The sequence below is a fragment of the Rhinoraja longicauda genome, chromosome 2, assembly GCF_053455715.1.
Source record: "Rhinoraja longicauda isolate Sanriku21f chromosome 2, sRhiLon1.1, whole genome shotgun sequence".
NCBI classification, from domain to species: domain Eukaryota; kingdom Metazoa; phylum Chordata; class Chondrichthyes; order Rajiformes; family Arhynchobatidae; genus Rhinoraja; species Rhinoraja longicauda.
In genome coordinates this window covers 102,861,716-102,887,768 of record NC_135954.1, presented here as the reverse complement: position 1 = coordinate 102,887,768, position 26,053 = coordinate 102,861,716, and the positions used below count along the sequence as shown (strand labels likewise).

At 46.2% G+C, this 26,053-nt stretch overlaps 1 pseudogene; it reads left to right on the top strand.

Annotated features, from left to right (window-relative positions):
* The first annotated feature begins 3,004 nt into the window (after positions 1 to 3,004).
* Positions 3,005 to 22,607, top strand: LOC144607097 (RNA-binding protein 8A-like; annotated as a pseudogene).
* The last annotated feature ends 3,446 nt before the right edge of the window (positions 22,608 to 26,053 follow it).

Below are 26,053 nucleotides of genomic sequence, written 5' to 3'. Positions count from 1 at the left end.
TAAAGCGTTTGGATCAAGTTCTTCCGGTTGTTGACATATCTATTTTCCCATGTAGTTCAGGCAACAGTAGCTGCTAGCAATCTTTCCAAAGTGGTTGAAACTTGTTTTTACTGCACAGAGACCGATTAAAAAAATTAAATCTGTGCCAGATGATCGACGGGTTGTTTTGTTCAGTGAAGATTAATAACTTTGAGCTCGCAGGCTTTTGTTTACTGAGGAAAGCAAACACCTTTGCAAAAGGTGTGCTAGCTCCTGTGTTCTCAGTGAAAGCTAACTGTGTGTTTCTCGCATGTGTAGGAAGGAACGCCAGGTGCCGGTTTGAACCGAAGATAGCCACAAAAAGCTGGAGTAACTCAGCGGGACAGGCGGCATCTCTGGAGAGAAGGAATGGGTGACGTTTCGGGTCGAGACCCTTCTTCAGCAGTCTGAAGATGGGTCTCAACCCGAGGCGTCACCCATTCCTTCTCTCCAGAGATGCTGCCTGTCCCGCTGAGTTACTTCAGCTTTTCGTGTTCCTCACATGTGTGAGTTTTCTTCTCTTCTCACACCCACGGCTAGAATATTCCCGCACTTGAGAATTTTAACTTTTCAGGAGTAAAGAGTAGTCCAGCTTCGGAACACGATACGTTATCGAGGTCGGTTTACCCATCAGTGTCGTATTAGCTGCTGCCATTCAAGACAAAATGGAAGAAAGAACCAATATCTTCCAGGGACTAATGTATCTGATATTATTTCATTTTAATTTAGAGGTACAGCACAGAAACAGGGCCCTTGGGCCCACCGGGTCAGCACCAACCAGCGATCCCTGCACATTAACACTATCCTACACACACCAGGGACAATTTTACATTTATACCAAGCCAATTAAACTTCTTTGCAGTGTGGGAGGAAACCAAAGATCTCGGAGAAAACCCACGCGGGTCACAGGGAGAACGTACAAACTCCGTACAGACAGCACCCGTAGTCAGGATCTGGCACTGTAAGGCAGTGGTTCTATAGACAATAGACAATAGACAATAGACAATAGAAAATAGGTGCAGGAGAAGGCCATTTGGCCCTTCGAGCCAGCACCGCCATTCAATGTGATCATGGCTGATCATTCTCAATCAGTACCCCGTTTCCTGCCTTCTCCCCATACCCCCTGACTCCGCTATCCTTAAGAGCTCTATCCAGCTCTCTCTTGAATATATTCAGAGAATTGGCCTCCACTGCCCTCGGAGACAGAGAATTCCACAGATTCACAACTCTCTGACTAAAAAAGTTTTTCCTCATCTCTGTTCTAAATGGCCTACCCCTTATTCTTAAACTGTGGCCCCTGGTTCTGGACTCCCCCAACATTGGGAACATGTTTCCTGCCTCTAACGTGTCCAACCCCTTAATAATTTTATACGTTTCGATAAGATCCCCTCTCATCCTTCTAAATTCCAGTGTATACAAGCCTAGTCGCTCCAGTCTTTCAACATATGACAGTCTACTGCTATGCCGCCATGCTGACCTATAAATCGATTGTTTCATTAACTATATAAACGTGTTTCGTATATAATCTCTTCCAAGGGAGGCAAGCTCTAGTGTCTCAAGGACCTGGGCAGGTCCTATAAAAATGCATGATCTTTCTTTTCTTTGTTATTCTTTGTTTGACTGGAATTGATTATCGCAACATTCCAGTCGTTGAGCTGAAGGTCAGTGATACGTTTCAGCTTTAAAATGAGGGAATTAAGCACTGACATGATGTAATTAGCCAGCTCAAACATTGACCAATGTCATATTAACATTCTTGTTAACTCTCCAATTCAAGCAAGTTCAAATTGGAAGTGTGAATATCATTTATTTTGCCGATGAATAGAATTCAGGACCTCCTATGCTTACAACGTGGTGTCATCTTGAAATGATCACCTGAGTTTCACAGTTCCTCAAGGTTAGAATATCAAACGATTTGCCAAAATTGTCGATTTCATCAAATTGAGTAAGTTCAAATCCTATGGGCGCAGCGGTAGAGTTGCTGCCTTACAGCACTTGCAGCGCCAGAGACCCGGGTCCGATCCCGACTACAGGTGCGGTCCGTATGGAATTTGTACGTTCTCCCCGTGACCACGTGGGTTTTCTCCGAGATCTTCAATTTCCTCCCACACTCCAAATACATACGGGTTTGTAGGTTAATTGGCATGGTATTAATGTAAAATTATCCCTGTCCCTAGTATGTGTAGGATACCATCAGTGTGTGGGGATCGCTGGTTGGTGCGGACTCGGTGGGCCGAAGGGCCTGTTTCCACACTGTATCTCTAAACTAAACTAATGGTTCTAATTGTGAGCCCTTATGTAGGTGATTCCAGTCTTTTTCGTTGAAATTAGAGAGAATATCCCATTGAGAACGATAATGCCAACAGCTTCCAATTGCTGAGGTCACTGGTCCTTCCAGCAAAGTTCGCCTCCCCAACATTACGGGGGTGGCACAGTGACACAATGAGAGATTTGCTGCCTCACAGCATCAGAGGCCCGGGTTCGATCCTGACCACAGGTGCTGTCTGTGCGGAGTTTGCGCGTTCTCCCTGTGACTGCGTGCGCGTTTTCTCCGGGTGCTACGGTTTCCTCCCACACTCCAGAGACGAGCGGATTTGTAGGTTGATTGGTAATTCGGTAAAATTGTAAATTGTCCCCTTGCGCACGTTGGACAGTGTTAGTGCGCGGGGATCGCTGGTCGGAACGGACCCGGAGGGAGGAAGGGCTGTACCTCTAAGTTGAATTTCACTCTCAGGCAACCTCTAGTCACTGGCATCTTAGAGGGAGAAACAAGGCTGATTAGAGGGGCAGTGGCGAGGCGAGGGAGGAGCCTGGATGATGAGGGGGGGGGGGTCAGGTCAACGGAAGGATAGTCAGGAGAGAAGGGTTAGGTTGATAGAGGGTCTATAACGAGCGATGGGTAGGCTGCTGGAGGGGAAGTGATGAGTGAGGGGTTGGGTTAACAGAGGGACAGAGATGAGGGAGGTCTATGTTAATGGCAGGGCACATGGGATTTAATTCAGGTAAATGTGTGGTGTAGCATTTTATGAATGAATGAATCAGTTTATTGGCCAAGTATGTACACATACAAGGAATGTGCCTTGGTTCTCAGCTCGCAAGTAACAACACGAACATACGGTAAACAATTAAGAATAAGGCATAAAACATGAAAACATTAAAAATACATCATTACGGTTTAAATATGTGAGTGAAATAAACCAGAGCAAAAAGAGACCACAGACTTTTGGTTATTGAGTAAGAGCCACCACTCGCGGAAAAAAGAGCTGTTTTTATGTCTGGCTGTGGCTGCTTTGACAGTCCGAAGTCGCCTTCCAGAGGGAAGTGCTTCAAAGAGTTTGTGGCCAGGGTGAGAGGGCTCAGAGATGATCTTGCCCACTCGCTTCCTGGCCCTTGCAGTGTACAGTTACAGCAAGCCAAACCAGGGCAGGTCTTACATAGTAAATGATAGGATGCTGGGGAGTGTTTTAAAACAGAGAGACTAGGGGTGCAGGTACAAGACCCACTTCTTTCTGCTTTTTTGTTTCCTGCCCGTCACCAATTTTCAGTCCATGCTAATATTATCCACAATGACATTTGTCCTAATTTTGAACACCACCCCATTCGGTGGTACTTTATCAAATGCCACATCCGCTGGTTTTCCCTTATCTATTCTCACAATTACATCCTGAAAAAAACTTCAGTAGGTTTATCAAAACCAAATTCCCTTTCATAAATGTAACCCCATTGATGTTTTCGAAGTGTATATTTATCTCATTCTATATAGCAGTGTAAAAATAGACTCGCATTTTTTCTGATGTTAGTCTCCTTTTTTAAGTAGAGGGGTTACGTTTACCACTCTCCACTCTCATGGAACCATCCAACATGCTTAATATCTGGAGAAAGATGCTTTATGTCAGGAGCATTTGACTGCTCTGGGCCTGCACTCGCTGGAGTTTACAAGGATGAGGGGGGACCTCATTGAAACTTACCGAATAGTGAGGGGCCTGGATAGAGTGGATGTGGAGAGGATGTTTCCACTAATGGGAGAGTCTAGGACCAGAGGTCATAGCCTCAGAATTAAAGGACGTTCCTTTAGGAAGGAGATGAGGAGGAATTTATTTAGTCAGAGGGTGGTGAATCTGTGGAATTCTTTGCCACAGAAGGCTGCGGAGGCCGTCAGTGGATAATTTTAAGGCAGAGATAGGTAGGTTCTTGATTTTTAGATTTAGATTTAGAGATACAGCACAGAAACAGGCCCTTCGGAACACCGGGTCCGTGCCGCCCAGCGATCCCCGCAAACTAACACTATCCTACACCCACTAGGGACAATTTTTACATTTGCCCAGCCAATTATCCTACAAACCTGTACGTCTTTGGAGTATGGGAAGAAACCAAAGATCTCGGAGAAAACCCACGCAGGTCACGGGGAGAACGTACAAACTCCGTACAGTACAGCACCCGTAGTCAAGATCGAACCTGAGTCTCCGGCACTGCATTCGCTGTAAGGCAGCAACTCTACCGCTGCGCCACCGTGCCGCCCCGTGCCGATTTGTACGAGTGATAAGGGTTTTGGGGAGAAGCCAGGAGAATGGGGTTAGGAGGGAGAGAAAGATCAACCATGATTGAATGGTGGAGTAGACTTGATGGGCTGAATGGCCTCATTTTTTAAAAATTTAATTTTATTTAAATTTTAACAAAACAAATATATGTATGAACTCATAGTACGCGATGGTACCTACATTATAAATTCGATTATACATTTTAAATTCGATTATACTTGTATTGTTCTGTATTATCTCCCCACCCACAACCCCCCTCCCCCCCACCCCCCAGTTAGAAAAAAGTTGAATGGCCTAATTATGCTCCTATCACTTATGATCTTATGACCTCACGATAAAAGCAAAGTTGCTTATTGATTTCATACACATTACAAACCATTCTCATTGCAGGAATATAATCATGTTGAGGGCTGGACCGAACTGATCTATTATACATCAAGTCTGCAAGTTAAAACTTTGAAGAAGGGTCTCGACCCGAATCGTCACCCATTCCTTCTCTCCAGAGATGCTGCTTGAGTTACCCCAGCATTTTGTGTCTCTCTTAAGTTAAAAGTTTATGTTCACATTAAGGTCACTGTGAATTAATTTTGATTTAAATGGCGGACTTTAAGACTAACATCTATGGGAACAACATCACACAGGAAGCATTCTAAGTGTATCGAGGGAATGTAATTAAATAACTTTGAAGAGTCATTGATAGTTACAATGACAGAGGGCGGCGCAGTGGCACGTGGGTTAGAGTTGCCGCCTTGCAACGCCAGAGACCCGTGTTCAATCCTGACCAGGGGAGGTGCCTGTACAGAGTTTGTAAGTTCTCCCGGTGCCCCGCGTGGGTTTTCCCCGGGTGCTCCGGTTTCCTCCCACACTCCAAAGACGGACCGGTTTGTAGGTTAATTGGCTTCAATAAACATTGTAAATCTTCCGTAGTGTGCGGGATGATGCTCGTGCACGGGCGATCGCTGGTCGGCGCCGACTCGGTGGGCCGAAGGGATTGTTTCCGTGCTGAATCTCGAAGGTAAAGTCTAAAGTCGGATATTCATCGACACATTGCAGAGCGTGGGACAATGTAACTCCACATCCACAATGAAACCGAGAACAAGCATAAAATAAATTCCAGTGGAGGTAGATGGTGTTTTCCACCATTTATCCTGGCCTTTCAATCCCCACCCCAATATTCTGGATGAATGAAGTAGGGAAAGGTTGGCCCCTTCCCGCAACACTGCCCCTCCATTGACCCGCACACGGGGCCGGATTAAGCTAGTGTGGGGCCTGTAGCTAGGGTTGCCAACTTCCTCACTCCCAAATACAGGACAAGGTGATATCACCGCCCCGCCCCCCACGTGACCTCTGCCAGCCAGCGGTCACGTGCTCCCTCTCCACCAATAGTGGCCGCCCGGGCCAAGGCGGGTTGCAACGCAACCTCCGCTAGGCAGCGCCCGGGCCTACACTGTCCGGGCGTTAGGGTTGCCAACTGCCCCATATTAGCCGGGACATCCCGTATTTTGGGCTCAATTGGCTTGTCCCATATGGGGGGGGGGGGGGGGGGGTGGCTGTAGGCCTGGACGCTGTAGGCCCAAACAGTGTAGGTATGAAAAAACTGCAGATGCTGGTTAAAATCTGTGCCTAACTTCCAGAGGTCGGGAACAGTGTAGGCCCGGATGAGGGCGACGAAAGTACCCACAAACTGAAGGAGAGGGCGAAGAGGAGGAAGGGGCGAGGATTTGGCTCCGAGGAAGGCGCTCGATCCAGGCTACGGGAAGACTACGACTCCATGGAGCAAGACGGCAATGAGCCAGGCCCTCAACGTTTGGTGGAGGAGTGGATCCTGTTTGTGACCGGGGTCCACGAGGAAGTCACCGAGGAGGAAGGACATCCACGACAAGTTTGCCGAGCACGGTGAGATCAAGAACCTGGACCGACGCACTGGCTATCTCAAGGAGTACGAGACCCTCAAGGAGGCTCAGGGGGGTCTGAACGGGTCGGAGCTGGCCAGGCATTATGACGTCCATCTGATTTTAAAGGCAGATTTTCATTAATATTCTCCTGGGTATTAAAATTACACAGGCCTACAATGTGTTGGGGACGTTGGAGGTGAATAACTGGGGGCAGTGTTGTGTTGGGCAAAGTAGTCGTTGAAGCCCGTCTTGGGGTTAGGGAAAGGAACGGTCAGAGCCCCTATTACATTGAAGAAAGGAAGGGTCATGGACCTTGTGTTGCGGTTAGAGAACGCCCCTGGCCCATATTGGAGTTGGGGGAAGGAACAGTCCTACGTTGTGTTGGTTTGGTGGAAGATTATGGTCAATTTATAGATTAGTAGTCATTGAATCATGACTACGACTCCACATTTCTTCATTCAGGACTTGTAGAATTCACTGACACAAATGCTTGCAAAGAATTTTTTGAAAGTTTTTAAGAAGAAGGTAAAAACAATTCCACATGACAAAGGCTTCACCAAATATTGGGAAAGAACAAGATGGGATCAATAACAATCATACTGAATGGGCGGAGAAATCCTGAATAGACAATAGACAATAGACAATAGACAATAGACAATAGACAATAGACAATAGGTGCAGGAGGAGGCCATTCAGCCCTTCGAGCCAGCACCACCATTCAATGTGATCATGGCTGATCATTCTAAATCAGTACCCCGTTCCTGCCTTCTCCCCATACCCCCTGACTCCGCTATCCTTAAGAGCTCTATCTAGCTCTCTCTTGAATGCATTCAGAGAATTGGCCTCCACTGCCTTCTGAGGCAGAGAATTCCACAGATTTACAACTCTCTGAGTGGAAAAAGCTTTTCCTCATCTCCGTTCTAAATGGCCTACCCCTTATTCTTAAACTGGGGCCCCTGGTTCTGGACTCTCCCTACATTGGGAACATGATTCCTGCCTCTAACGTGCCCAACCCCTTAATAATCTTATATGTTTCGATAAGATCCCCTCTCATCCTTCTAAATTCCTGTGTATACAAGCCTAGTCGTTCCAGTCTTTCAACATACGACAGGCCTGAATCAATTCCTGAAGAAGGTCTCGACCCGAAACGTCACCTATTCTTTCTCTCCAGAGATGCTGCCTGACCCGTTGAGTTACTCCAGCCTTTTGTGTCTATCTTTGGTTTAAACCAACATCTGCAGTTCCTTCCTACACAATGACTCCTGCTATTTTATCTCTTTCCGTGCTTCCAAATCCATGGAAACCCATCAATTACAATACATGATCTATGGTTATTCATTTAACGAAGCTACAATCTGCTCAGTTTAACTTCTCATTTGCAAAGTTCTTCACTACATGCTGTATTTAACACCCCCATAATTGTTGCATTAAAATCGTTGTTTCCATAACACCGTATGGAGGATGCAATTTACATGACACTTAACACAAACATCAAAAAAACTTGATGTAACAATTATAACAAAGACAATTTAACAGCATATTTGGCGCACAGCAGAACATGATGCAGTCAATGCATTCTACTAGATATACACAAAACGCTGGAGTAACACAGTGGGTCAGGCAGCATCGCTGTGGAGAATGGACAGGTGACGTTTCAGGTCAGGCCCCTTCTTCAGACTGAAGACCCTAAATGCCTTCGGCCCACCAAGTCCGCACTGACCACCGATCCCCTTTCACATTCATACTAACCAACACGTTAGATACAATTTTACAATCGTTACTGAAGCCAATGAACCGACAAACCTGTACGTCTTTGTAGTGTGGGAGGAAACCGGAGCACCCGGTGAAAACCCACGCTGTCATGGGGAGAAGGTACAAACTCTGTACAGACAACACCAATAGTGATGATCGAAGCCAGGTTTCCGGCGCTGTGAGACAACGACTCTACCGCTGTGCCACCGTGCCGCCATCTTGGTGACTCGGGCTTCAGCTGCCATTGCCCAGGTTATAGAAACCGCAAATGTTCCTTGCCACTTTCTCCATGGACTGTATGCTCTTGACCAGAATCTCCTTGACGGACACTGATGAGTACTCCGAATGATGGCAGTCATGTCTTACATTCCCTCAAGACCTCCTTCATTTTATTACCATCCGAACCTCCACTTGTCAACCTCCCTCATGGAGTCAAAGAGTGATACAGTGTGGAAACAGGCCCTTCAGCCCAACTTGTCCACACCAGCCAACAGGTCCCAGCTACACTCGTCCCACCTGCCTGCACTTGGTCCAAATCCCTCCAAACCTGTCCTATCCATGTACCTGTCCAACTGTTTCTTAAACGTTGGGATAGTCAAGTAACCCTGGCATTCCCTCTCTCTCCATCCCTATCCCCACCCAAGACACACCAGCCTTTTGTTCTCACCTAGCAAACAGCTAACAATGCCCTGTTTCCTATATCATTGTTACTTTTTTGCATATCTTTCATTCATTTGCTCCATATCTCTCTCTCATCACCATCTATATATCTTGTTTCCCTTTCCCATGACTTTCAATCTAAAGAAGATTGTCTCGACCCAAAATGGCACCCATCCCTTCCCTCCAGAGATGCTGCCTGTTTGGCTGAGTTACTGCAGCATTTTGTGTCTACCTTCGGTTTAAACCACCATCTGCAGTTCTTTCTGACACAAAGAGCTTCCATCTGCACTATGATGTTTCTCGTTGCTATTAACTGGAAAAGGAAGCTTCCCTTAGATAGTATGGCAAGGCCCAGTACAGAAACAATTACTGGAAAATTTGCCCCTACATCCTGCAAGGGTTTGGCACTTTCTTTCATTCTGAAGGCTTGCAAGGAGCTGGAACTAAAATTTCTGCTTTGATTCGAGGAAGACTGGAATTATTAATGAATTCCACATTCCATGACTAACAGCTCAAATAGATGATGCCTGTGATTAGTTTAGTTTAGTTTAGTTTACAGAAACAACAGGCTCTTTGGCCCACCGAGTCCATGCCGACCAGCAATCACCCATACACCAGTTCTATCCTACACACTAGGGACAATTTACATAAGCCAATTAACCTAGAAACCTTGTAGGGACGTCTTTGGAATGTGGGCAGAAACTGGAGCACCCGGAGAAAATGCGTGTGGTCACGGGGAGAACGTACAAACTCTGTACAGACAGTGACCGTAGTCAGGATCGAACCTAGGTCTCTGGAGCTGTCAGGCAGCAACTCTATCGCTGCACCACCGTGCCACCCATTGTGTTAATAGTTTATTGACGGCGACCAAAATAAAAAGATTATTTTAAATATTAATTTGGTGATTTTTATGTTTTTAAAATGCATTTCTTTCTTCAGTACATGTGTTGACCATTGCATTAATTTTGATGTTCATAATTGTCATAAATTCAGATACGGAAATGTTTGTTTATACCATGCATCGGTCGTGAAACTTGCTGTTCAAATTTCTTTTGGGCACGACCCCAAATTTAACTCATCTTCCCGTGGGTGCAAACATCCCATTAGGTTTTCGACCGTTAAAAAGCAACACGTAATTATCACTCTTCTTGATATCCCCACATGAAACTGACTGCAACATTAAGGAAGCAATAATTACAGGAAAGCCAGAGAGAAGTGACACAGTGTTTGATATACCCCAGCAGACCAGACAGCATCTGCACAGTCAGAAACAGTTAACATTTCACAGCAACACAAGAGACTGCAGATATAGAGTTAACATTTCACAGGTTTCATCAGAGTCACTTGTGTTTATTTTCAGATTTCTAGTGCCCATAGTATTTTGTTTGCATAGATTGTTGTAGAACCGCATTAACTTACTGTGCAGAAGGAGGTCATTCAGCCCTCTCATGTCCTCTCCCGCTAATGATGGAGTTTAGGTGAACCCACTTCTGAGGGCTTGGTCCCAATTTCCGCACCTTGTGCAACTTCAAGTGTTCACCTCGGTGGTAAAGGTTTCTACCCTTTTCATTCTGTTTGTCAGTGAGTTCCAAATCACTGCTGCTTCCTGAGCAAAGTTTTTTCTCCCTCCACTCCCTTCTAAACTTTCTTCTAATTAGCTCAAACCTTTGCTCCCTACTTCCTGGACTCTCTTTTAAATGACAGAGAAAGGTTGGCGCTGTTTTAACTTTCCAGATCTTGTATTGTCAGCCGTGGTTATCGAAGTATCCAGTATGCTTTATTAACCACCTCATATATCCATCCAATTATCTTCGGGGATTTGTGGACATGCACTATGTGATCCCTCTGTTCCTTTACAAATCTTGATATCCATCCAATTATCATGTATTATTTTCTGTGGATTCTCCTCCTCAGATGTATTTTGCTATTTTTATCCCCAGACTGAATTCCATTTGCCACTTTTGTGCCCACATAACCCATTTCACCAGATTGATCCCTGGGATGGCAGGACTTTCATATGAAGAAAGACTGGATAGACTAGGCTTATACTCGCTGGAATTTAGAAGACTGAGGGGGGATCTTATAGAAACATAAAATTCTTAAGGGGTTGGAGAGACTGGATGCGGGAAGATTGTTCCCGATGTTGGGGAAGTCCAGAACCAGGGGTCACAGCTTAAGGATAAGGGGGAAGTCTTTTAGGACCGAGATGAGAAAACATTTCTTCACACTGAGAGTGGTGAGTCTGTGGAATTCTCTGCCACAGAAGGTAGTTGAGGCCAGTTCATTGACTATATTTAAGAGGGAGTTAGATGTGGCCCTTGTGGCTAAAGGGATCAGAGGGTATGGAGAGAAGGCAGGTACGGGTTACTGAGCTGGATGATCAGCCATGATCATATTGAATGGCGGTGCAGGCTCGAAGGGCCGAATGGCCTACTCCTGCACCTATTTTCTATGTTTCTATGTTTCTATCTGGTGACAGCTTCCTGTAGCCTTGAACTTCACCACCTATCAACCACATTGCCTGTTTGGTAATAATTCACAAAGTTCTACATCTGAGTCCAAGCCAGAGCATACAAACCAAGGGACATGGTTCTGTCCTCTGTGGAGCAGCACTTCATCCAATACTCCGGCCACTAAAATTCTGGCCGCATGTAAGAGAGCAGCACAGTGGCACAGCGGTAGAGTTGTTGTCTTACAGAGCCAGAGACCTGGGTTCGATCCTGACTACGGGTGCTGTCTGTGCAGAGTTTGCACGTTCTCCCCATGACCTGCGTGGGTTTTCTTCGGGTGCTCCGGATTCCTCCCACACTCCAACAACGTACAGGTTTGTAGGTTAATTGGCTTGGTATAAGTGTAAATTGTCCCCAGTGCGCAGGATAGGGTTGGTGTGCAGGGGGGTCACTGGTTGACACAGACTCAGTGGGCCGAAGGGCCTGTTTCTGCGCTGTATCTCTAAACTAAATTAAACTAAACTAAACTAAACTAAACTAAACTAAACTAAACTAAACTAAACTAAACTAAACTAAACTAAACTAAACTAAACTAAACTAAACTAAACTAAACTAAACTAAACTAATAAATATCACCCTTTGTTTTCTGCCATTAATCCAGCAGTGAATTAAAACAATCATTTTTCCATACATTACAGGGGCTTTGATATTTTTGATCAATCTGCCACTTACCAAGTGCAGATAGACATAAAATGCTGGAGGAACTCAGTGGGACAGGTCACATCTTTGGAGAGAAGGAATGGATGACATTTTGGGGCTGAGACTCTTCGTTAGACTGATGTCAGGGGAGTGGGCGGTACAGAGATAAAATGTAGTCGGAGACAGTAAGACTGGTGGGAGAACTGGGACGAGTAAGGAGATGGAGAGAGAGAGGGAAAGCAAGGGCTACTTGAAGTTCTAGGTCAATGTTCATACCGTTTGGGTGTAAGCTACTCAAGAGAAATATGAGGTGCTGTTCCTCCAATTTGCCTCACTCTGACAATGGAGGAGGCCCAGGACAGAAAGGTCAGTGTGGGAATGGGAGGTGGAGTTAGATTTTTAGATTTTAGATTTAGAGATACAGCGCGGAAATAGGCCCTTCGGCCCACCGGGTCCGCGCCGCCAGCGATCCCCGCACATTAACATTATCCTACACACCCTCGGGACAATTTTTACATTTGCCCAGCCAATTATCCTGCATACCTGTACGTCTTTGGAGTGTGGGAGGAAACCGAAGATCTCGGAGAAAACCCGCGCAGGTCACGGGTTGAACGTACAAACTCCGTACAGACGGCGCCCGTAGTCAGGATCGAACCTGAGTCTCCGGCGCTGCATTCGCTGTAAGGCAGCAACTCTACCGCTGCGCCACCGTGCCGTGCCAGTTAAAGTGTTGACCAACCGGGAGATCAGGTAGGTTTAGGCGGACTGAGCGGAGGTGTTCAGAGAAATGATCGCCGGGCCTGTGCTTTTCCACTGAAATAGGAAACAATGCCGAAATATTATTGAACTGTGTGACTAGGCCAGCAGATTTAGGAAGGCATTTCTAGATGATGCCCCCTGGAAGTATTTTTGTTTACAAATTGACATACTTGGCAGCCATTCATTACAAATTCATCAAAGCCTTCTTTTCATTTGTGCAAGTGTGCACCAAGGCATCTTTTAAACAGGGTTCCTTGCTTTTGGCAGAGAATGACTAGCTGCCCTTTCACAAGCCTGCAATCAATTCACACCTGGAGGAGTACTATACCCTCTTGTGTTCCAAAAGCATTTTTGGATAGATTTCCAAGTGGTGCTGATCACTATCAGGAGATTTTCTTTACTATGACTCAAAATTTGGTATGAGCTTCATAAACATTCTGACTTCAGCCAAGATTTAAAATTTCACTGTTCATGTTTTAGCAAGAAAAAAGATTAGCTGCATTATAATCAGCCAAAATGTTGGGGGGGGGGGGTTCTGGAACTTTGTCTTTGGGTTAAGTTGCTGTTCCTATGACAAAGTGCATGGCTGTAACTGTGTTGGTATGAATGCATGATTAGATTTAGGAATTCCCCATGCCAGCTACTTATGAAAAGCAACAATTAGTTTGTGAAGGAAGGAGCTGCAGATGCTGTTTTTACATCAAAGATAGAAACAAAAATCTGGAGTAACTCAGCGGGCCAGGCAGAATCTCTGGAGAGAAGGAATAGGTAATGTTTTAGGTCGAGACCCTTCTTCAGACTCTTGAGGCTTTCAGTAAAGTACCATTGAACGATTGATTTAGTCCGTCTAAACCTACCTGATCTCCTGGTTGCTAAACACTTCAACTCCTCCTCCCATTCCCACACTGACCTTTCTGGCCTGGGCCTCCTCCATTGTCAGAGTGAGGCCGAGTACCTATTTCACTTGGGTAGCTTACACCCCAGCGCATGAATATTGATTTATTCACAAAATGCTGGAGTAACTCAGCAGATCAGGCAGTATCTCGGGAGAGAAGGAATGGGTGACGTTTCGGGTCGAGACCCTTCTTCAGGCATGAATATTGACTTCTCTAACTTCAAGTAATCCTTGATTTCTCTTCCTCACCATCCCTCCCCCTTCCCAGTTCTCCGACCAGTCTGACTGTCCCTGATTACATTGTATCTCTGTTTGCTTTGTTGTCACCTTGTCCTAGCTAACAATGGTCTATTCTACATTTTCCTTGTTCTCCACTCCCCTTGATGTCTCATTTTCACACCTTATCTCTGTGTCTCCCTCGCCCCTGACTCTCAGGCTGAAGAAGGGTCTCGACCCGAAACGTCACCCATTCCTTCTCTCCAGAGATGCTGCCTGACCCGCTGAGTTACTCCAGTATTTTTGTGTCTATCTTCTATTGATTTACAGATATGAGTTCAAACCATGCTAGTCGGGTGAAACCCATGGTAAATGTAAAGAACGTAAATTTATGAAATTAGGTAATTCTGTAGAGATTTAATGAATAAGACGAGACTCGTTGAAGGCAACTGTGAAACTTCTGCTGGTAAAGAAAACACATCTGCTTCACTCAGCTCTTTTGGGAAAATAAATCAGTCTGGCTGGCACGTGACAGTAGTGCGGTTGACTTCAAATTCAGAGGCGTCCTCAGTTTAACACCAATTCGGGGCCGCCAATATATACTGACGTTGCCAATACTTCCCACGTCATGTAAAAACAAAAATTAAGTCTCTGAGATGGAAAATGCAGTGAAGTCCTGCCAACTTTAATAGTTGGGCCTCAGAAAATCAAAACCTGACCACAATAGTTATTCATTTGCAACGTCGGACTGGACTCTGAAAGTTGGCACCGTAACATATGACCTGGATAGTGTGAATGTGGTGAGGATGTTTCCACTAGCGGGAGAGTCCAGGACCAGAGGCCATAGCCTCAGAATAAAAGGACGTACCTTTAGAAAGGAGATGGGGAGGAATGCCTTTAGTTACAGGGTGGTGAATCTGTGGAATTCATCGCCACAGAGGGCTGTGGAGGCCAAGTCGGTGGATATTTTTAAGGCAGAGATTGACAGATTCTTGATTAGTAAGGGTATCAGGGGTTATGGGGAGAAGGCAGGAGAATGGGGTTGAGAGGAAGATTGAATGGCGGAGGCCTAATTCAGCACCTAGAACTTATGAACTTATGAACAAGGTGCCTCTTGCATGCAGGGATAAGTAGTCTATTTCTGTACGGTTACCAATCGGGGAAATGCCTAGGTGTGTGGATGCTATACTGAACTGTATGTGAGAAAATAATTTCATTGTGCGTTTGCACATCGCACATGTGACAATAAAAGCACAATTGAACCATTGAACCATTGTCCTTAAAAATGTATGAATTTCATCAGAGCATTAGGCCCAAACATGACTTAGAACAGTGTGCTGACAATTTGACAGGTGGTTAAAGTCCTGAATGAGTAACCTGAGAAACAGTGGTGCCAGGTACTCTCACAATGTTTAAGAAGCCTCTGATTCACAGGTACTATTGCAATGTTTATGAAACTTTTAGACAGGTACACGGATAGGAGAGGGTAGGAGAGGATAGGATAGGATAGGATAGGATAGGATAGGATGGGATGGGATGGGATGGGATGGGATGGGATGGGATGGGATGGGATTGGAGATGATAGGATAGGATAGGATAGGATAGGACAGGATAGGATAGGATAGGATAGGATAGGATAGGATAGGATAGGATAGGATAGGACAGGATGGGACGGGATAGGATGGGACAGGATAGGACGGGATAGGATGGGATGGGATAGGATGGGATGGGATGGGATAGGATAGGATAGGATAGGATAGGACAGGATAGGATAGGATGGGATGGGATAGGATGGGATGGGATAGGATAGGATAGGATAGGATAGGATAGGATAGGATAGGATAGGATAGGATAGGATGGGATGGGATGGGATGGGATAGGATAGGATAGGACGGGATAGGATGGGATGGGATAGGATGGGATGGGATGGGATAGGATAGGATAGGATAGGATAGGATAGGACAGGATAGGATGGGATGGGATTGGATGGGATGGGATGGGATAGGATAGGATAGGATAGGATAGGATAGGATAGGATGGGATGGGATGGGATAGGATAGGATAGGACGGGATAGGATAGGATAGGATAGGATAGGACGGGATAGGATGGGATGGGATAGGATGGGATGGGATGGGATGGGATAGGATGGGATGGGATAGGATGGGATGGGATGGGATAGGATAGGATAGGATAGGATAGGATGGGATGGGATGGGATGGGATAGGATAGGACGGGATAGGATAGGATAGGATAGGACAGGATAGGATAGGATAGGATGGGATGGGATGGGATGGGATGGGATGGGATAGGATAGGATATGATAGGATAGGATAGGATAGGATAGGATAGGATGGGATAGGATAGGATAGGATAGGATATGATAGGATAGGATAGGATAGGATAGGATGGGATAGGATAGGATAGGATAGGATAGGACAGGATAGGATAGGACAGGATGGGATAGGATAGGATAGGATAGGATAGGACAGGATAGGATAGGACAGGATGGGATAGGATAGGATAGGACAGGATGGGATAGGATAGGATAGGATAGGACAGGATGGGACGGGATAGGATGGGAAGGATAGGATAGGACGGGATAGGATGGGAAGGATAGGATAGGATAGGATAGTATAGGATAGTATAAGAAGATAACTGCAGATGCTGGTACAAATCGATTTATTCACAAAATGCTGGAGTGACTCAGCAGGTCAGGCAGCATCTCGGGAGAGACGGAATGGGTGATGTTTCGGGCTGAAGAAGGGTCTCGACCCGAAACGTCACCCATTCCTTCTCTCCCGAGATGCTGCCTGACCCGCTGAGTCACTCCAGCATTTTGTGAATAATAAGATAGGATAGGATAGGATAGGATGGGATGGGATAGGATAGGTCAGGTTTAGAGGGATATGGCCAAACACAAGCAGGTAGGACTAGTGTTGGGTGGGACATGTTGGCCGGTGTGGACAAGTTGGGCCGAAGGACCTGTTTTCACACTGTATGACTCTATGACTCAATGATTCTATGATTGAGCACATGAATTTGGTCACCATCTGGTAAAAGAGGTTTGCCAGATACTGCGTAGATCAGAGGACAAACTTGGATCGTTTTCTCCTTATACGATACGATACGGTACGATACGATACGATAGAACTTTATTTATCCCAGAAAGGAAATTGGTCTGCCAACAGTCATAAAACACAACAAGATACATGAAAGAGGAAATTAAAGTGACGAGTGGAAAGTCCAGGATTGAGGATGTGCAAAGATTTGGGAAGGGGAGGGGGGGGGGACTGGGGGGGGGGGGCTGGGGGGGGAAGAGGGGAGTGGGGGGGGGGGGATGCGTCAGTCTACCCCACGACAGAAGGGGAAGGAGTTGTACAGTTTGATAGCCACAGGGAAGAAGGATCTCCTGTGGCGTTCTGTGCTGCATCTTGGTGGAACCAGTCTGTTGCTGAAGGTGCTCCTCAGGTTGACCAGTGTGTCATGGAGGGGGTGAGCTGTATTGTCCAGGATGCTCCGCAGTTTGAGGAGCATCCTCCCCTCCAAGACCGCCATGGTGGCGCTGCGGTAGAGTTGCTGCCTTACAGTGAATGCCGTGTCGGAGACCTGGGTTCGATCCCGTCTACGGGTGCTGTCTGTACGTTCTCCCTGTGACCTGCGTGGGTTTTCTCTGAGATCTTCGGTTTCCTCCCAGACTCCAAAGACGTGCAGGTTTGTAGGTTAATTGGCTCGGTAAATGTAAAAATTGTCCCTGGTGGGTATAGGATAGTGTTAGTGTGCGGGGATCGCTGGTCAGCGCGGGCCCAGTGGGCCGAAAGGGCCTGTTTCCACGCTGTATCTCCAAACAAAACTAAAACTAAACCTTCTCCAGTGAATCTAACTCCATCCCTAGGACAGAGCCAGCCTTCCTGATGGGCTTGTCACTTCCGTTGATGTCCGCGGCCTTCGCCCTGCTACCCCAGCACCAGGGTAGAGAACCGACAGTGAAGAAGGTGGCACTGGCCACCACCGATTGATAGAACATCTGCAGCATCTTACTGCAGACGTTGAAAGACCGGAGCCTCCTCAGAAAGTACGGACGGCTCTGTACATTCCTATGTACAGAATGTACATTCTTATACATAGACGTTTACAGAATTATGAGTGGCATCGATAGGAGGAGCACAGCCAGGGTACCTTTACCCCAGGGTAGATTTTAGATTTTTTTAGATTTAGAGATACAGCGCGGAAACAGGCCCTTCGGCCCACCGGGTCCGCGCCGCCCAGCGATCCCTGCACATTAACACTATCCTACACACACTAGGCACAATTTTTTTTAAACATTTTACCCAGCCAATTAACCATCATACCTCTATATCTTTGGAGTGTGGGAGGAAACCGAAGATCTCGGAGAAAACCCATGCAGGTCACAGGGAGAATGTACAAACTCCGTCTCTGAGTCTCTGGCGCTGCATTCGCTGTAAGGCAGCAACTCTACCTCTGCGCCACCGTGCCGCCGTCCACAGAGGTAGAACTGTCAAAGACTAGTGGGCACAGCTTTAAAGGGCCCGTCCCAGTTAGGCGATTTTTAAGGCGACTGCCGGTGACTAGGCTGTCGCCACACGTTGGCCTGGGTGTCGCGGGCAGGATCTCGGCGAGTCGCGGAAATTTTATTGTGCACTCATTTTTTCGCCGACAGCTTCCTCGACGCCAAGGAACGTAGCTTGTCGTGGGCGCTGTCACAGGTTGTCGCCAGGTGTGGTTGGTGGTCGCCGGTACTGAGGACGGATGAATTTCATTGGCGACTACCAACGTCAACGGGCGACAGGTAGCGGGATCAGGAGGAGACAAGTCGCGACAGGAACTGTCAAAACCCACCCACAGACGTTCAGCTGCAACAGCCAGCTGTGGAATGGGGGTGGGGGGACTGCGATGCTGTCAAAGGGGGGGCGGACACCTGACCATACCGACAGCAAGGTCCGGCCAGACCACTACCACCTCACTGGCCAGACCACTACCACGTCACCTCCGTAACACTGTCAAAACCCGTCCACAGAAGTGCAGCTGCAACAGCCAGCTGTTGAATGGGGACTGAAACGTGGAGTCAAGTCAAGTCAAGTTTATTTGTCAAATACACATACACGATGTGCAGTGAAATGAAAGTGGCAATGCCTGCGGATTGTGCACAAAAGAATTACAGTTACAGCACATAAATTAAAGCTAATACAGAAAAGACAAAATTTAGTCCCTGGAGTTATAATAGTTAACAGTCCTGATGGCCTGTGGGAAGAAACTCCGTCTCATCCTCTCCGTTTTCACAGCGTGACAGCAGAGGCGTTTGCCTGACCGTAGCAGCTGGAACAGTCCGTTACTGGGGTGGCAGGGGTCCCTCATGATCTTGCTTGCTCTGGATCTGCACCTCCTGATGTATAGGTCCTGCAGGGGGGCGAGTGTAGTTCCCATGGTGCGTTCGGCCTAACGCACTACTCTCTGCAGGGCCTTCCTGTCCTGGGCAGAGCTGTTCCCAAACCAGACTGTGATGTTGCCGGACAGGATGCTCTCTACAGCCCCAGAGTAGAAGCATTGAAGGATCCTCAGAGACACTCTGAATTTCCACAGCTGTCTAAGGTGGTAAAGACGCTGCTTTGCCTTATTATTGCATTTCTATGTACTTTCTCATGGCATCTCTTTTTCAAATATTCCAGTTTCATTTATTTCGACCAATACAATAAACGCAGACACGGGCATTGCACTGCATTTAAAAGAGAGCTCTTCTCATTTATTTAGATCAATGAAGCAATCACAAAGTCAAGCAATTCACTGCTTTGAAAGGCGAACTCTTGTCATTTATTTCGATCATTGAAACAAAACCAGCACAACCAATGCACTGCATCGAAAAATAAACTCCTTTGGGAGGGTGTGAGGGGGCACTGAAAAGGGGCTTGGGTTGTGGTCTTGTGGGGGCTCTCTTCCTGGAGTGGCAGACCTCTGCTTGTGGAACATAACAAGAGGAGTTGAGTATAGGAGCAAAGAGGTCCTTCTACAGTTGTACCGGGCCCTGGTGAGACCGCACCTGGAGTACTGTGTGCAGTTTTGGTCTCCAAATTTGAGGAAGGATATTCTTGCTATGGAGGGCGTGCAGCGTAGGTTCACTAGGTTAATTCCCGGAATGACGGGACTGTCGTATGTTGAAAGGCTGGAGCGATTGGGCTTGTATACACTGGAATTTAGAAGGATGAGGGGGGATCTTATTGAAACATTTAAGACAATTAGGGGATTGGACACATTAGAGGCAGGAAACATGTTCCCAATGTTGGGGGAGTCCAGAACAAGGGGCCACAGTTTAAGAATAAGGGGTAGGCCATTTAGAACGGAGATGAGGAAGAACTTTTTCAGTCAGAGAGTGGTGAAGGTGTGGAATTCTCTGCCTCAGAAGGCAGTGGAGGCCAGTTCGTTGGATGCTTTCAAGAGAGAGCTGGATAGAGCTCTTAAAGATAGCGGAGTGAGGGGGTATGGGGAGAAGGCAGGAACGGCGGTACTGATTGAGAGTGATCAGCCATGATCGCATTGAATGGCGGTGCTGGCTCGAAGGGCTGAATGGCCTACTCCTGCACCTATTGTCTATTGTCTATTGTCTATTGTCTATTGAATGGGCTGTTTGCTGCTGGTCTTCAGATCATGTCATTCTACCATGGTACGCTGCCTAGTTCGGAGTTGTAGCAAGCGCAGGATGACGTCGGTTGTGGTAGCTTGTCGTGGTCCCCATCGCAGTGGATGTCCTAGGTCGCGAAGACTGAGGAGAAGGCAGGAATGGGGTACTGATTGAGAGTGATCAGCCATGATCACATTGAATGGCGGTGCTGGCTCGAAGGGCCGAATGGCCTCCTCCTGCACCTATTGTCTATTGTCTATTGACTGGGTCGCCGGTTGTGGGCAGCTTGCCGTCGCCGAGGTGGTAGGTTTTCGTAGCTTGTCGTGGGCATTGTCGTGGTCATTGTAGTAGACATCGTCGTAGGGTTAAACATTTTCTAACGTTTTTCGGCAATCTGCTACGACTTTGAAATTCGCCGGCAGTCGCCTTAAAAATCGCTGAACCGGGACAGGCCCTTAAGACGAGATGAAGGAAGTTCAAACAAATTGAGTGGGCAAGTTTATTTGCACAGAGAGCAGTGGGTTCCTGGAATCCGCAGGGGCGGTGATGGTGGTGGTGGAGGCATGTACAATAGTGCCTATTTAAGAGACTTTTAGATAGGCACATGGATTTGCTGGGATGGGACGGATATGATTGCGTGCAGGCAGCAACGATTAGATTCATTTGGTATCTTGTTCAGCACAGACACTGGGGGCTGACAGGCCTGTTCCTGTGCTGCACAACTCCATGTTATTTGTTAATCGCCTGCTGCTACATTGGATGAGTGTAGATAGTAGTGATGGTCAGCATAGACACAGTGGTCGAAAGGTACGTGTAGGAAGGATCCACAGATGCGGGTTTATACCGAAGCATCTCTGGAGAAAAAAGAATAGGTGACGTTTCGGGTCAGAACCCCTCTTCAGCTGAAGAGTTCTGATCCGAAACATCACCTATTCTTTTTCTCCAGAGATGTTGCCTGACCCGCTGAGTTACTCCAGCATTTTGTGCCTATCTATGGTGGCTGAAAGGTCTGTTTCTGCACTCTACAACTTTATATACAAACTCATTGCCCCTAACACTGACTCTGACTGATACATGACTATTAATGCAGCAAAATTTCCCAAAGTGTTTTCCAGAAGCATTATTCAACTGATGTTAGTATAAGGGGGCAAGATGTGTAGGAAAATAACTGCAGATGATGGTTTAAATCGGAGGCAGACACAAAATGCTGGAGTAACTCAGCGGGTCAAGCAGCATCTCAGGAGAGAAGGAATGGGTGCTCCAACATCAGTCTGAAGAAGGGTCTCGACCAGAAACGTCACCCATTCCTTCTCTCCTGAGAAGCTGCCTGACCCGCTGAGTTACTCCAGCATTTTGTGTTTACCTCCCATGAAGAGGGCAGGTGACCTAAAATATAAGCCAACGAGGTCGATTCTCAGAGGCGTTTCGTAGCAGGCATGTAGGTAGCGTGGTGAAGGAGTTTAACCAGGTGATTCCAGAGCTCAGAAACCTTGGCAGCTGAAAGTATAGGTGATATGATTAAATTCAGGGATGGTTAATGGGCTGCAGTTAGAAGCGGACTTATCTCTCGGGGAGGATTGTAAGACTTGAGGAGATAACAAGGTGTTGAAGATCAAGACGACTGCTGGTTTTGAAGTTGACGCTACACATTGAAAACTTGACACGGGGCCAAAGGATGCCAGGAAGCAAAAGAGTGACGCATGTGTCGGAATGATGCAAGTTAGGACAGAGGCAGCAGAATTTCTGAAGTCAATTAATTGAATTTCAGAGGTGGAGTACCATGAGTTGGTATTATGGCAGAACGCATTTCACACCACAGCCAAGAGATGCATTTTACCGGCAAGTGTATTGTAACAATGACTCCTCCAATTCTCAATATTGCTTTTACTATTGTCTGACAAGGGTTATGCTGGAGGGTTTTGAAATGAAAAAGAAGGTGGTTTGTGATTAGATGTAGCAATGTTCTTTCGGATGTAACATCTTGTACTCTCGTTAAGGCCGTATCTTATGGTACTGTGGCCAAGACTGATAAAAGGCTCAAGGAAAGGGTGGAGCACAAGGACTACAGAAAAGAAAGTACTAATTACACATGACCCAGCAAACAGCTAACAATGGCTTGTTTCCATTATCATCGTTACTTTTTTGCATATTTTTCATTCATATCTCTACTTCACTGTCTACAGCCCTCATTTCCCTTTCTTCTGACTAGTCTGAAGGAGGGTCTCGACCCGAAACGTCACCCATTCCGTCTCTCCAGAGATGCTGCCCGTTCCGCTGAGTTACTCCAGCATTTTGTGCCCAACCTTCCGAAAACATATTAGCCCTTTTCACTGTGACATTCCCACACTTTGTTTCCTGGCTTCTGCCATTCCTGATCCGTAACAACACATTAAAAACCGCCATTCCTTGGGTCACTTCATTCCTTTTCTGTCACTCATCCTGACCAGACACCTTGCTTTGAAAGACCGCTCAGGTGAATCTAAGATAGGCACAAAAAGCTGGAGTAACTCAGCGGGACAGGCAGCATCTCTGGAGAGAGGGAATGGGTGACGTTTCGGGTCGAGAGCCTTCTTCGGACCAGTCAGGGGAAAGGAAGAGGAGAGATATAGACAGTGGTGTAGAGAGATATAGAAGAAATGAATGAAAGATATGCAAAAAACAAAGGACAAAAAAACGAAACAGGCCATTGTTAGCTGTTTGCTAGGTGAGTCACACATTCCTTCTCTCCAGAGATGCTGCCTGTCCCGCTGAGTTACTCCAGCTTTTTGTGGCTATCTTCGGTTTAAACTAGCATCTGCAGTTCCTCCTTGCACAGACGAATCTGGCTGTTTCCTGTCATGGCATGTTGGCATGAACAGTGCTTTACATGTAGATGTGGTATATCAACTGACTCCTTTGAAATCTTCCCCAGGATACCGTCCTGTTACTTTAGTTTCGGTTTACTTTATTGTCACGTGTACCGACCGAGGTACAGTGAAAAGCTTTTTTGTTGCGTGCTAACCAGTCTGCAGAAAGACAATGCATACTGAAGAAGGGTTCCAGCCTGAAACGCCGCCTATTCCTTGTCTCCAGAGATGCTGCCTGACACGTTGAGTTACTCCAGCATTCTATGTCTGTCTTCAATGTAATTATCTATGTTGCTTATTAATTCTAAACAAATAGATTTTTTTTCTTGATCTTTCCAGGTCCTTAATGTCCAGAAGTCCAATGTTTTCCCGAATCAATTCTAATTGTCTCCTTTCTATCTTTCACGATTACAAGATTACAATCAATCCATTTACAGTGTCCAGATGCATGATAAGGGAATAACGTTTAGTGCCAGGTAAAGACAACAAAGTCCGATCAAGGATAGTCCAAGGGTCATCAAAGCGGGAGATAGTCCTTCTGCTTTGGATACTATGGATTTCCACTTCAGATGCACCTGCTCCTTATCTCACACAGCCCCTGAGCTGTGCATAGCGAGAACTGTTAGATCACTCGCAAGACAGGAGAAAAGAAAGAACAGCAGCAAACATAAATTCCCAACAATTTTATCTTGTTTTCCCTTTTAAAAAAAATATCGCATCTGGAAAGATCTCGTTCAATAAATCAATACAGCACCTGTGGACAACTCAGCAGATTGTGATGTCCACTGTAAGAAACACACCAGGGTTTTGCCATTGTTCCATAGAGGAGCAGCGTCTTCACCCGCCCCGGATCGCGGGGCTTGGGTCGGCCCGTTGCGGACCTTTCACCGTCCGGCGCGGCCTGGAACGTGGCAAGGACAACAGCCTGACCGCGGGAGAAGACGGCAGGGGAAGAGAAAAGACATTCTGGCCTTCCATCACAGTGAGGAGGGGACTGGAAGAGACTCTCTGTGATGGATGTTTCTTTTTTTGTGTGTTTTGTGTTGGTTGGGGTTGTTTAATTTGCTTATTTTATTGCTCTTATTGTTGGACTGTGGGTGACGAAATCTCGTCCAAAAAAAATGGTTTTTTTGGACGACAAATAAAGATATCCTGAATCCTGAATCCTGAAAATAGCCAAGGAGCAGTAGTTCCTAAGCAGTAGTTCCTAAACTACACTATCATTTAGTTTATTATTGACACGTGTACCGAGGTACAGTGCAAAGCTTTTGGTGCGTGCTAACCAGTCAGCGGAAAGACAATGCATGATTACAATCGAGCCATTTACAGTGTACAGATACGTGATAGCTAAGGGTGAGGGAAGAAGGCAGGTTTTAGACATCGCTGCTTAGGGGAAAAAGCTTCTCCCTATCTATCCTGTCTAAGCCCATCATGACTCAGTCTCCACTGAGAAAATTGAAATCCCCCATTATCATTGCGCTATCTTGACTCAGACTCTACAGAGAAAATTGAAATCCCCCACTATCATTACTCTATTACTTAGACTTCTCAGTGAATTGCCTGCTCCTTTATCTTCTTCTGACAAGTTGGAGGCTTGTAGTACGCACCCAGCAATGTGATCAACACTTTAGTATCTAAGGTCTACCTATATGGTCCTACTTTAAGAATAAGGGATATGGGCCAACTTAGGCAGGTGGGACTGGTGTTGGTCAGCATTGGCAAGTTGGGCCAAAGGGCCTATTTCCACACCATATGATTCTGTGATGCTATGACTCTATGACCATCTCGGACGTCCTCCCTCTCTATTCTAGTAATGGACTCCTTGATTAATATTGCAATGCCACTTCCTAGTTTACATCCTTTCACATTCCACCTGAAGGGTAAAACTTTGAGCTATTAATTTTCTCATCTTTATCCATATTAACCATATCTCCTCAATAGGAACAACATTGCATTGTTATAAATCACTCAGTTCATTAACTTTACTTATCAGACTCCTTGCTTTAAAATAGATGAATTCGGACTGTATTCTTCCATTGTGCCAGAAGATTTGGTTTCTTTCAATATTTGTCTGTTCGTCACCCCATAAAATGTTTCCTACTCTGTGAGTCATTCCCCAGGGAAGCAAGGAGTCCCCAGAGAAAGATAGAAAGGAGACAATTAGAATTGATTAGGGAAAACATTGGACTTAGAACACATAGAAACATAGAAAATAGGTGCAGGAGTAGGCCATTCGGCCCTTCGAGCCTGCACCGCCATTCAATAAGATCATGGCTGATCATCCAGCTCAGTATCCCGTACCTGCCTTCTCTCCATACCCCCTGATCCCTTTAGCAAAAAGGGCCACATCTAACTCCCTCTTAAATATAGCCAATGAACTGGCCTCAACTACCTTCTGTGGCAGAGAATTCCACAGACTCACCACTCTGTGTGAAGAAATGTTTTCTCATCTCGGTCCTAAAAGACTTCCCCCTTATCCTTAAGCTGTGACCCCTGGTTCTGGACTCCCTCAACATCGGGAACAATCTTCCCGCATCTAGCCTCTCCAACCCCTTAAGAATTTTATATGTTTCTATAAGATCCCCCCTCAGTCTTCTAAATTCCAGCGAGTACAAGCCCAGTTTATCCAGTCTTTCCTCATATGTAAGTCCCGTCATCCCAGGGATCAATCTGGTGAACCTTCTCTGTACTCC